Source organism: Mesoplodon densirostris, chromosome 14 (genome assembly GCF_025265405.1).
Source record: "Mesoplodon densirostris isolate mMesDen1 chromosome 14, mMesDen1 primary haplotype, whole genome shotgun sequence".
NCBI lineage: Eukaryota > Metazoa > Chordata > Mammalia > Artiodactyla > Ziphiidae > Mesoplodon > Mesoplodon densirostris.
In genome coordinates, this window is record NC_082674.1 from 31,091,384 (window position 1) to 31,104,089 (window position 12,706).

General features: G+C 46.3%; 1 pseudogene; it reads left to right on the top strand.

The window, feature by feature from the left end:
• Positions 1-6,688: 6,688 nt before the first annotated feature.
• LOC132501322 (tyrosine--tRNA ligase, mitochondrial-like) lies at positions 6,689-8,096 on the top strand (annotated as a pseudogene).
• The last annotated feature ends 4,610 nt before the right edge of the window (positions 8,097-12,706 follow it).

Genomic DNA, 12,706 nt, shown 5'->3' on the forward strand with positions numbered 1-12,706 from the left:
TCATAAGCACATAGAGAAGTATTTCAAGTGATTCTAAAACACGATATTTTGACTGAACACACCTAGTGGGATAGCACCTAGGGACAAAGAGGGTCGCAAAGACATCTTAAACCAATTTTCTCAGTCTTCCTAGATACTCCACAGGACAAATGACCCCGTTTTGCTAACAAATAAAATGTATAAAAACTAAAAGGAAGACATTCTTTTATAGATCAGAAAAGACTTAAGAGGGACTTCCCTGGAAGTTCAGTGGTTAAGACTTTGCCTTCCAATGCAGGTGGTGCAGGTTCAATCCCTGGACAGGGAGCTAAGATCCCACATGCCTTGTGGCCAAAAAAACCCAAAACCCAGAAGCAATATTGTAACAAATTCAATAAAGACTTTAAAAATGATCCACATCAAAAAAAAATCTTTAAAAAAAGAAAGAAAAGACTTAAGGGACCTAAAACCAAATATACCTGTGAAAAGAAAGTTTTGAAATAATAACAGAAAATAGAAATAATCAGAGAAAATTGGACTCTAATATTAGATGACATTAAGGAATTATTTTCAATTTTATTGAGTGTAATAATGGTATTGTGGTTACTTTTCAAGATCCTTTCTCATTAGAGTTTTTTCCCTTATGTCTATGTCTTTTTGTTTTTTATTTATTTTTGGCTGCATCGGGTCTTTGTTGCTGCCCACCCCACCAGCTTTCTCTAGATACAGAGAGTGGGGGCTACTCTTCGTTGTGGTGTGCAGGTTTCTCATTGCGGTGGCCTCCCTTGTTGTGGAGCATGGACTCTAGGACGTGCAAGCTTCAATAGTTGTGGCACGTGGGCTCAGTAGTTGTGGTACACAGGCTTAGTTGCCCCACGGCACGTGGGATCTTCCCGGACCAGGGATTGAACCCATGTCCCTTGCACTGGCAAGTGGATTCTTAACTACTGCACCACCAGGGAAGTCCCATTTTGTTTGTTTGTGTGTTTGTTTTAATTTATTCTGAGCCTTTTTAAAAATTTTTATTTATTTATTTATTTTCAGTGCGTTGGGTCTTCGTTGTTACATGTGGGCTTTTCTCTAGTTGTGGCGAGCGGAGACTACTCTTCGTTGCGGTGTGCAGGCTTCTCATTGCAGTGGCTTCTCTTGTTGCAGAGCACGGGCTCTAGGCACACGGGCTTCAGTAGTTGTGGCTCATGGGCTCTAGAGCGCAGGCTCAGTAGTTGTGGCACACAGGCTTAGCTGCTCCGCGGCATGTGGGATCTTCCTGGACCAGGAATCGAACCCGTGTCCCCTGCACTGGCAGGCAGATTCTCAACCACTGCGCCAGCAGGGAAGCCCTATTCTGAGCCTTTTTTAAGTGTGGCTTTAAGTAAGGTTCCCAGGCACCTGGACAACAGAGCTAAGAGGTGACTTCAGGAGCCCCTGGGTGATGTGCCAGGGCTCTGTCACCAAGTCGTACATCAAACAACTAAGTCAACGGTGAATTTTTCAGAAGGTGCAAGTGAGGAAATGGAGTCTTAAAAGGAATGACCTTATAACACATATTCTATTGGATCAAGTTGGTTGAAGTGGAAAAACTTTCTTGGCAGGTAAAAATCAAACCACCCATCAAAACGATACAAGCACCCCAATGTTCACAGCAGCTCTACTGACAATAGCCAAAATATGGAGGGAACCCAAGTGCCTATCAACGGATAATGGATAAAGAAGATGTGGGGGCCTCCCTGGTGGCGCAGTGGTTGGGAGTCCGCCTGCCGATGCAGGGGATACGGGTTCGTGCCCCGGTCTGGGAGGATCCCATATGCCGCGGAGCGGCTGGGCCCGTGAGCCATGGCCGCTGGGCCTGCGCATCCGGAGCCTGTGCTCCGCAACGGGAGAGGCCGCAACAGTGAGAGGCCCGCATACAGCAAAAAGAAAAAAAAAAAAAAAAAAAGAAGATGTGGTATATATATATACAATGGAATATCAGTCATAAAAAAAATGAAATTCTGCCATTTGCAGCAACATGGATGGACCTAGGGAATATTATGCTTAGTGAAATAAGTCAGACAAAGACAAATACTGTATGATACCACTTATATGTGGAATCTAAAAAATAATGCAAATGAATGTATATGCAGAACAGAAACAGACTCACAGATACAGAAAACAAACGAGTGGTTACCAAAGGAGAGAAGGAAGGGGGAAGGAACAAATTAGGGCTACAGGATTAAAAGATACAAACTACTATATATAAAATAGATAAGCAGCAAGGATATATTACATAGCATAGGGAATTATAGCCATTATCTTGTAATAACTTTTTTTAAATTAATTAATTAATTTATTTATAGCTGTGTTGGGTCTTCGTTTCTGTGTGAGGGCTTTCTCCAGTTGCAGCAAGTGGGGGCCACTCTTCATCACAGTGCACGGGGCCTCTCACTATCGTGGCCTCTCGTTGCGGAGCACAGGCTCCAGACACACAGGCTCAGTAATTGTGGCTCACGGGCCTAGTTGCTCCGCAGCATGTGGGATCTTCCCAGACCAGGGCTCGAACCCGTGTACCCTGCATTGGCAGGAGGACTCTCAACCACTGCACCACCAGGGAAGCCCTGTAATAACTTTTTTTTTTTTTTTTTTTTTTGCGGTGCGCGGGCCTCTCACTGTTTTGGCCTCTCCCGTTGCGGAGCACAGGCTCCAGAAGTGCAGGCTCAGCGGCCATGGCTCACGGGCCCAGCCACTGCGCGGCATGTGGGATCTTCCCAGACCGGGGCACGAACCCGTGTCCCCTGCATCGGCAGGCAGACTCTCAACCACTGCGCCACCAGGGAAGCCCTGTAATAACTTTTAATGGCATATAATCTATGAAAATACTGACTCACTACGCTGAACATCTGAAACTAACATAACATTGTAAATCAACTGTACTTCAATTTTTTTTAATTAAAATTGAAAAAAAATTTTTAAATCTAAGCATCCAATGCCAAGAGCACAGGTTCTAGAGACAGGCTGCAGGTTCAAATTTCAGCTCTGCTGCTTCCTAATCTGGGGGCCTTGGGCCAGTTACTTAGCCTCCCTGTGCCTCCGTTTCCCTGTCTTCATAGGGGAGTAATAATAATACCTACCCCACAGGGCTGTTGTGAGTAAATACATGTAAGTTAAATACATGTAAAGTGCTTAGAGCTGTGACTGGCACCTAAGAAGCGTAATATGTTAGTAAATACAATAAATCTTTTTTTAAGCCTTTTTTAAAATTATTATTATTATTTTGGCCATGCTGTGTGGCTTGTGGGATTTTAGTTCCCCAACCAGGGATCGAACCCAGGCCCTCAACAGTGGAGTCCTAACCACTGGACTGCCAGGGAATTCCCTTAAGCACTTAATTTTTGAAATAAATTTATCAGTCATATATATTGCTCCTTTTAGCTTTCCAAAGGAAATAAAGTTCATTGAAATTCCTCAATAAACTGTCTAGATTTTTTTTTGCACCTTTAAATATAGAGCTTGTTAGTGGGGAAATATAACACAATACAGTAGATCCTGACATCCTCCCTGCAGCTCTGCTCCTGCAGTGGTGCGCCCTCTTCCGGCTGATTCTGGATGGTGACCCCACCCTGGGTTCTGAGGAGTGGAGGGGCTCAAGGCTGCCCTTTATTGAGGGCAGACCAGGCCAGGTGCCAAACAACCTCAGGACTACCTCCTCCAGGAAGGTTTCCGTCATCCCTTGGTCCAGGTTAGGTGCCGTTCTTTGCCTCTTTTCCTACAGTGAGTAACCACTACCTGAGGGCATCCTCCTCACATTACACTGAAGTTCCCATCGTGTTTATCTCCCTGCAGGATGGCACCTGATAAGGGTAGAGCTTTGCCTTCCTTGCTCTCCTGTGTAACCCCTAGCACAGTGCCTGCCACACCATTCGTCAAACTGAACTGGGTTTCAGTATCACCTTGCTGATAGAGAGCCTCATGCCTGAGCAGAGAGGAACAGATGAAAGAGGAGGCCACACACAAATGCCATCTGCATTTCCACACGGAGCCTGCCTTGCCCATCAAAACTTAAATCCCATCTCATTAAAAGCATGTTGTCTAATTCCCCTCAGTGTATGTTCCTTGCTTCGCTCCACAATCACTTACTGAAGATGCCCCTGATATATAATCGTGCCCTCCAAAAACTTTAGACTGGTGAAAGAAATGAGCCTCATCAAAAGACACAATCAACAGTGAAAAGGCAACCGACGGAATGGAAGGAAATATTTGCGAATCGTATACCTGGTAAGTGGTTACTATCCAGAATATATAAAGAACTTCTACAACTCAATAATAATAACAACTATAACAACAGCAACAACCCAATTTTAAAGTGGGCAAAGGATGTGACTAGACATTTCTCCAAAGAAGACATACAAATGACCAACAAGCATATGAAAAAATGCTCGCCATCACTATCCATTAGGTAAATGCAAGTCACAACCACCATGAGATAATACCTCACATCCATCAGGGTGGCTACCAAAAAAACAGAAAATAACAACTGTTGACCAGGATGTGGAAAAATAGGAACCCTTGTGCCCTGCTGGTAGGAAAGTAAAATAGTGCAGTCACTGTGGAAAACAGTATGGAGATTCCTCAAAAAATTAAAAATATAATTTCCATATGACCCTTGTAAGGGACCGAATGTTTGTTTCCCCCTAATATTCTTATGTTGAAATCCTAACCCCCATTGTGATGGCATTTGGAGCTGGGGCCTCTGGGAGGTGAGGTGATTAGGTCATGAGGGCAGAGTCCTTATGATGGGATTAGTGCCCTTATAAAAAAGACCCCACAGAGCTCCCTCACCCATTCCACCATGTGAGGACCCAGCAAAAAGACAGTCGTCTATGAACCAGGAAGCAAATCTCACCAGACACCTAATCATGCCCCGATCTTGCACTTTTCAGCCTCCAGAACCATGAGAAATAAATTTCTGCTGTCTATAAGCCACCCAGGATATGGTATTCTGTTACAACAGCCCAAACAGACAAAGACAAGCCAGCAATCCCACTTCTGGGTGTATATCTAAAAGAATCCAAAGCAGGATCTTGAAGAGATATTTGCATACTCATATTCATAATAGCACTATTCACAATAGCCAAGAAGTGGAAGCAACCCAAGTATCCATCGACCGATATCACTAAAATGTATGTATACATACAATGGAATATTATTAAGCCTCAAAAAAGAAGGAAATTCTGACACATGCTACAACACAAAGGAACCTGGAGAACATTATGCTAAGTGACATAAACTAGTCACAAAAAGTCAAATCCTGTATGATCCCACTTCTATGAGATATCTAGAGAAGTCAAATTCATCGAAACAGAAAGTACATCGATAGTAACTAGGGGCTGGGGGCAGCAGGAAATGGGAAGTTGTTCAAGGGGCAGAGAGTTTCAGTTTTGCAAGATTAAAAAGTTCTGGAGGTTGGTTGCACAACAGTGTGAACATACTTAACACTGTACACTTAGAAATGTTTAAGATAATAAATCTTATGGCTTTTTTCCCCACAATTTTAAAAAAGAGAGATAAGCCAAGTGCAAAAAAAATTCTAAAGATTTTATTGAATAATGTCAACTAGTTGGGAGATAAAAACATGATTTTTCTTCCTATAATTACTCTCCAACTAGTCCAAATTGGCTCATCCCTCTTTTCCTAAATAGTGGGTCCCTTAATCACTTCTTTGCCGTATTCTATAGCTTTCCAGTCACCTTTGATCATTTCAGATTTAAGACTGAGTCTGTAACCCAGCAGAACCCTATGGAGTCTTCCTGGGACCGATTCCCCCTGTCCTCCTGGTCAGATCCATCTTAGTATGTGATTTGCTGCAGCAGTTCAAAAATAATTTCTCTATAATCTTCCTGTCTTGTGATCTCACAGTTAAACAAGTCAAGACTTTTCAAATTTTTAAGATTTTGCAGAGCTTCTACTATACCAAGATCTTTGATTTTGTTTCCACTCAAATTGAGGTAGGTAAGATTTGGACATTTCTCTGCCAGGATATTCAAGCCTCCAGAAAGTATACTGTCACTAAATTCCAACTTTCAAAGTTTACTCAAGCTTACTCAAGCTGGGCAGTCGGGCCAGTGAACTTTGTTCCACATTAGCCATACTCGGAAACTCTTGTTTTTTAAAAGTATCATTCAGGCTTTCAGTTTCCCCATTGTTCTTTCACAGGGCCGGTATTACAGGAAACAGACCAGAATAAGATAAACCAGAGCTCGCTGGCCTCTCAGGGTCGCAGTTCCCTAGCACAAGAATGGAAATTTTCCTACCTACTGTCCCAAACGGGGGTCCAGACCAGCCTCAGTCCATCCGGACTTTCCCAGCACCACTCAGGTGGTGCCGGACGGCGGAAGGACTCCTCCCCTCAGAGGGGAAAACCCAGTTAAAGCGGCACTCCGCTCAAAACCAGGTGACCAAGTCTCACACCTTTCCCCCCGCCCCCACAAAAAGGAAAATCTCCAATCAAGGCACCCCAGTAGGGAAGTACACCCTGGTGTCCTCACGCTCGAGGTTCTGCCACTCACCAGAGACGTCTCAAAGATCAGACAAGACCAAACCAGACCAGCACCGTTTCCTCCTCCTCCTCCTCCTCCTCCTCTTCCTCATATCCTTCAGGTGGACCACCTTCCTCTTCATCGTGTTCATCTCCATCCTCATCATCCTCTTCCTCTTAGCCTGGGGCTTCGCCAAGATGGCGGCGCCCATGTGGCCGTGCGTTTCCCAGGGTCGGTGGTTTGGTACCTGAGGAGGGTCATGAGTCTGGCCTCTGGGGCTGCGTGAGGCCCACACGGGCGCTCAGGGGTTTCTGGTGGTGCAGAAGGCTCGGGGTCTGTTGAAGGAATTCTTCTCCGGGAGGGGGGTGAAGACAGAGCTCCCAGAGCTCTTCCACCGCGGCGACTTGCCCCAGATTATCTACACGCGGCTTCGACCCCACAGCCGGCTCACTTCATGTGGGGCATCTGCTGGCGCTGCTGGGCCTGTCTCACTCCCAGCGAGCAGGCCACAGCACGATCGCGCTGGCGGGAGGCGCCGCGGCGCGCCTGTGAGACCCGAGCGGTGGTTCCAAGGCGCGCAAGGCACTGGACGCAGAGCACCTGCAGATCAATGCGCCAACCCTGCAGCGAGGGCTCAAGGCCCTGGCGGCTGATCACCAGCAGCTCTTCACTAACGCACGGACCCAGGGCAGCTTCACCTTGCTGGACACCTCGGCGTGGTCCCAGAAGTATCACCTGGTGCACTTCCTAGCTGCAGTGGGCGGCCACTTCCGCAGGGGCACGCTGCTGAGCCGACTGAGCATGCAGACTCAGCTCAAGAGCCTGGAAGGCATGAGTTTGGCCAAGTTTTTAATCAGGTGCTCCAGGCCTATGATTGCTACTACCTGTTCTAGCCTTATGGATGCCGGGTCCAACTAGGTGGATCTGATCAGCTGGGCAATATCATGTCTGGATATGAGTTCATCCATAAGTTCACTGGAGAAGACATATTTAGAATCTGTTCCTCTAATTACAACTGGAGCAAAATTGGGAAAGTCCACTGGCAATGCTGTTTGGCTAAACAGATAAGACATCTCCATTTGAATTGTATCAAGTCTTTGTGAGGCAGCAAGATGATGTGGTAGAAAGCTCTTCACTTTTCTGCCCCTTCCGGAGATTGACCACATAATGTAGCTGCATGTCAGAGAGCCAGAAAAGCGGGGTGGTCAGAAATGACTCGCTGCAGAAGTAACAAAGCTTGTTCATGGACAAGAAGGACTGGAGTCTGCTAAAAGGTGTACACAAGCCCTTTAATATAGTAGCATAGATGCACTAGAGGTCATGTCTGATCAAACTCTTTTAGAGTTTTTAAAAGAAGCTTCATCTTCTGAATTAGTTCTTGACCCTGGAACAAGCATCCTAGATACCTGCTGCAAAGTAAATGCCATTTCAAATGGACCCCGAGGGTATCGGATGATAACAGAAGGCGGAATCAGTATAAATCACAGACAAGTAAAAAATTCTGAGACTGTTTTAGTTGTTGGACAACGTATTCTTAAGAATGGGCTTTGGTTACTTAAAATAGGAAAAAGAAATTTCTACATTATAAAATGGCTTCAGCAATGATGAAATATCCTTCTGGTGGTTCAAACTTATGCACAATTCATTCTCAAGACATAAGAACTTATACCTTCGCTTATGCAAATCAAACAATAGGCAGATGGGGGACAGGGGAGGGGGGTCTCAGGAAGGCCTCATAGGGTCCTGCTCGGTAACACGAGAACAAGAAGTTGCAGGACTTGTAGGCAGCACCGTTCAGCTACATCAGACGTGTGTGAAGGGGGTCATAGATATGAAGTTGGAACATGCCCAACCACGCCCAGGACTATTTCCTGTCACATTTGGCTCAGTCTGCTTTGAGGAGGGATAGAGACAGCTGTGTGGCCCTTCTCAGGACCAGCACAGGCAGATCAAGCTGAGAGCACTGAAGTTCACTTGTGCTGGCAAGGAGCCATCGGCCTTGAAAACGGGGTCCATTTGTGGTTTACCTTTTCCTTTGTCTCGGGACATAAAATTAGCAAAATTTCTCTTGCAGCCAATCACCGTTTTCTGTGGGCTTCTTGCAGAAGTGCCAGCTGTCACTCCATGGCTCAGATCACTCCACACAGCACATTCTAACCTGAATGACACTGGCCAAAATGCACTAGCCATCGGTCCCGCCTGCTTTGAAGTTCCATCGTTGCACAGCCCAATCTTAGCAGAAGGAATCCCGCTCAAGGAAGCAGAGCTGAAGGTTAGCTCTGACCCCTGACTTGCCATGTGACTTTGGACAAGTTAGTCTGAACATCAAATTCATCAGAAAAATAGGAGTGAATACTATCTGCCCTGAGGTAGGATCCAATGAGGAAAGTAATGTGCATGAACGTGCACTGAAAAGTGACAAGTGACACAAAGATAAGAAGTAGTGATGATGATGTGTATCCTTATACACTGAATGCAGCGTCTCTCCTCCTCTGGAGAACAGGAGGACGTAAGTGCATAAGGAAGTGGATGGCATTTACGTTCCCAGGGGAGAGGCTGTGCACAAAGACATGATAAATACTCCTGCCAGCTCAAAATAAACACTGGTGTCACAAAGACACTTCTTCCAGCCCCCTGGTGTTTGGGGTCCTCCCTTTCTGTATTCCACCTCCCTGCTCTTTCTATTTCTGTGGCGCCTGTCACCATGGTTTCTAGGTACTCACATAAACACATTAAGTTGAAAACAAAGCCATATGTGGGAAGACACACTCCTTATTTCCCGAAGCTGAGCTTGGAAGAGGAGCGACCAGGTGGAACTGACTCCCCACATGATGGAATCTTGAGATTTCATGTGGGAGAAGAGAAGCAAACACCAAATATCTATCCAATGCCTGCAGGCTGTAACACCTTATTAGCTGCCTGAAGATTCAGAGTAATGATTCCGTGTGCCTTGCCCTCAAGGACTTAACAGCCTCCAAGGCAATAGCAGACTCTCCAAATACACCACTAGCTTAGGGACACTGGATTGCACCAGGGCTCGTCCTTGCCAAGGGTAGATGGTATACATACAGCTGAGAGCTCACCTGTGGAAAAACACCAGCTCAGCCCAGAAGTGAACTCTGTCTGGTCTCATACTGTGCCAGGGGCATCGGAACTAACAGATGAAAGCCATCACTATGGAGATGTGTTGAGGAGCACGGAGGGATGAGTAAAGCCCTGCAGAATGGAGCAGGCGAAGCTTGTTCCAAACCAAGAGATGATTCCTGTATCTCATCACGGGCAGCTGGCCCCTCTTGAGCCAGAATTTGTAAAAGCCTTGAATAACATCCAAAGGGAAGTCAGATCCTTGGTTCTAGCTCCTATTCTGCCACTATGTCATTAGATAATCTAAAGTGATTACTTAACCTTGTGTGATAAATGTGGGGTTACAGACCTTCAGAGTTGGATAAAACCCTAGCACCTTGCCCATATTTTACGAACCACAAGTCAGAATATATTTGCCAAAACATCCTTATTCTGTTTCCAAGATCAAGAGGCTTTCAAAGGGGTATGGAGTGAATGTGGGCACACTGGAGTTTCTGGGACATGTGATGGTTTATAGTCACCGTCACAGGCAGAATATTGAAAATAGGACTGTTCCAGAAAGCCTGAGAGACAAGGGATGCAGGAATGGATGGCTTTCCAGCAGGACGTTCCTTCCCAGGGCACCACCACGTGGTCAGAAACACCTCCTTGAATATCTCCATGGGGGCTAGTTTTAATATAGAAGCAAAAAAAAAAAAAAATCCACTTCCTAGTACTTTATTCCTCGGTCCCAATTTTGTCCTCTAATCCTACCCCCCCAAAAAAACATATCTTCTATTCCACGAACCTCCTGAATATTTAAAAGAGAGACTGGTCTTGGCATGCCTTCTTTATCCTAAACCAAACATCCTTAGTTACTACAGCTGTTTCTTGGTTGCCAGGCCTATCATCTGCATGACCTTTTAGCTAACTGTATGCTGATGGATCACACATCTTTTTAGAGAGATGCTTTGACCAGAGTCATGGCACACTTTAGCCACAAGGGGAAGGTCGAGGTTCCCTTAGTCCACCCTAGGAGAGGAGGCAGCTGGAATCTGGTTGAGGGTATGGAGTTGGGCATTCTTCTGACCTCTTCCACTCTCCTTTTCAGGATCTCCATCCTGCAGAAGCACATGCCTCCAGTCAAAAGGACCAGGACTTGCCCCTTGCATGGGGATGGAACCTGCCCTTGCCAGCAGGACCAAGATGAAGCCAGGAAAAGGAGATAGGGAGTGGCTGGCCTAGAGCTCTACTCTAGGCCAAGAGAAATAATGTGGTCGCTTTGCCAGGCCTTCTCATCAACCAAGTAAAAAGGTCAGATAAAGGGGGCCAAAGAGGTTTTTCACTTAGTTTGAGGGAAAAGGAGTGCTTGAAGCTCACCCAGACGTGAGGACTGGCCAAGACCCAGCCATCTCCACCTCCTTCCAACAGAGGAATGGTGACAACCAGCAAAGAATAAGTATACTACAGTAAGACAGTTACATCCCTTGGCCCAGGTGCTGTGCTTGCTATTAATGCAAGCAAACTTGGCATTTACCTTCTTAACCAGTTTCCCTGTTGGCTCATATCAGAACCATGGATGACAAGGAAAAATGTTTTCCTAAATAAAACGAAACCTAGATCCTGCAAGGCTTAGCCTCAGAAGGAGAAGTCAAAGAGGAAGGGATGATTATCTAACGAGCCCCGACTCCATCACTAACCTCCGGGTGCTCTCACTTCAGTTACCAAGTCAGTACTGCACTGGTACCCAGGGGCTACAGCCGTCTGTCCCAGCTCTAGTCTAAGAGTAGAACCACTCTTTCCCTCGTCTGTTGGTTTTCTCTTGACTCTGCTAAGAACAAGTGGCATCGCCTGTATGGGGGTTGGTTCCAACATAGCTAATTTGTCCCCGGAGTTCACAGCACTAAACCCCAATTCACTCAGTATCTGAGACACCTACACATTTGCCCAAGGGGTCTGAAACAAGTCTTCACTAATCCCTCTTGGGTCCCTCATTTCTACACCATTCTCCAGCCCTGCCCCCATGAGTCCCCTCACTGGCAATCCTGACATCCTCTATCTCTATACAAAGTGAGATCACTGGCTCTGCAGCCCACCCAAGTACGCCCTGCTCAGATCTCAGGATCAGATTTGAGAAATGTTCCTCCTCCTTAACAGAGTGATGTAATAAATGACTTCACCTTTCAGATAGGACCCTGCCTTTTCATGGAGAGGGGTGCCCTTAAGCACAATAACACAGTATTCACAAAGTAAACTAGATGGCCAGTCTAGTCTTGGGCCAGGAAAGGCTCCATACACTTGGGCCTTCACTGAAGTATCTCCGGGCAGGTCTGGATGAAGGCCACCTTGGAGGGGCTGCCTTCCCTCTGTGGCGCCCAGGACCTGCTTCATGTAACAGGAGGTGCCAAGCAGCACGTGGCCTGTGGCCTGCAAGCTGAAGAGGACTCAGGAAAGAGTTTCCTTCAGGATGTGCTTAGCCCCAAGGCAGTGTAAACCATAGGAAAGGAAGCATGTGCCATAGAGGGTTGCCTTCAGGTTCAGGTAGCCAATGAAGTCCTGGGAATTCACCTTGTGCAGGTAGAAAGTTACGCGGGTCTCACCGATCTTCTTGCCAGGCTAATGGAAGAGGGAGAATTGGTACCTAGGCCCCTGCTCTGATGGGGGCTGCACCTTCTGGAGCTCTGTGCCCTCTGCCAGGGCCCTAAAGTACTCTTCTGCCTCTCTGGTTGTGTCATTTTCCTCCAGCGCCAGGGGGAAGGGCTGGTCTGCCAGTCAAGGAGGTGCTCAATTCTGCGGCCAGATGCCCTTCCACACACTCTGGTCGGCATTGCTTAGTCCATAGGTCAGGGCTCTGGGGGTCATCGCACTTGCTCTTCACAAGCCTAAAATGACTGTTGTGAGGGAAAAAAATTATAGGACATAATTCCGGCTTTAATACCCTTTCTGGAAAGAGGTGAGTATACAAAGAAATGAGCATGTGCCGATATGCAAAAATACATGAATTTTAAGTGCTTGGAAATGTTTAAGGGCTCATTTTCAGAGCCCTTAGGCAAAACCACCCCCCCTTTTTTTTTTGGCTGTACGCGGGCCTCTCACTGTTGTGGCCTCTCCCTTTGAGGAGCACAGGCTCTGGACGCGCAGGCTCAGAGACC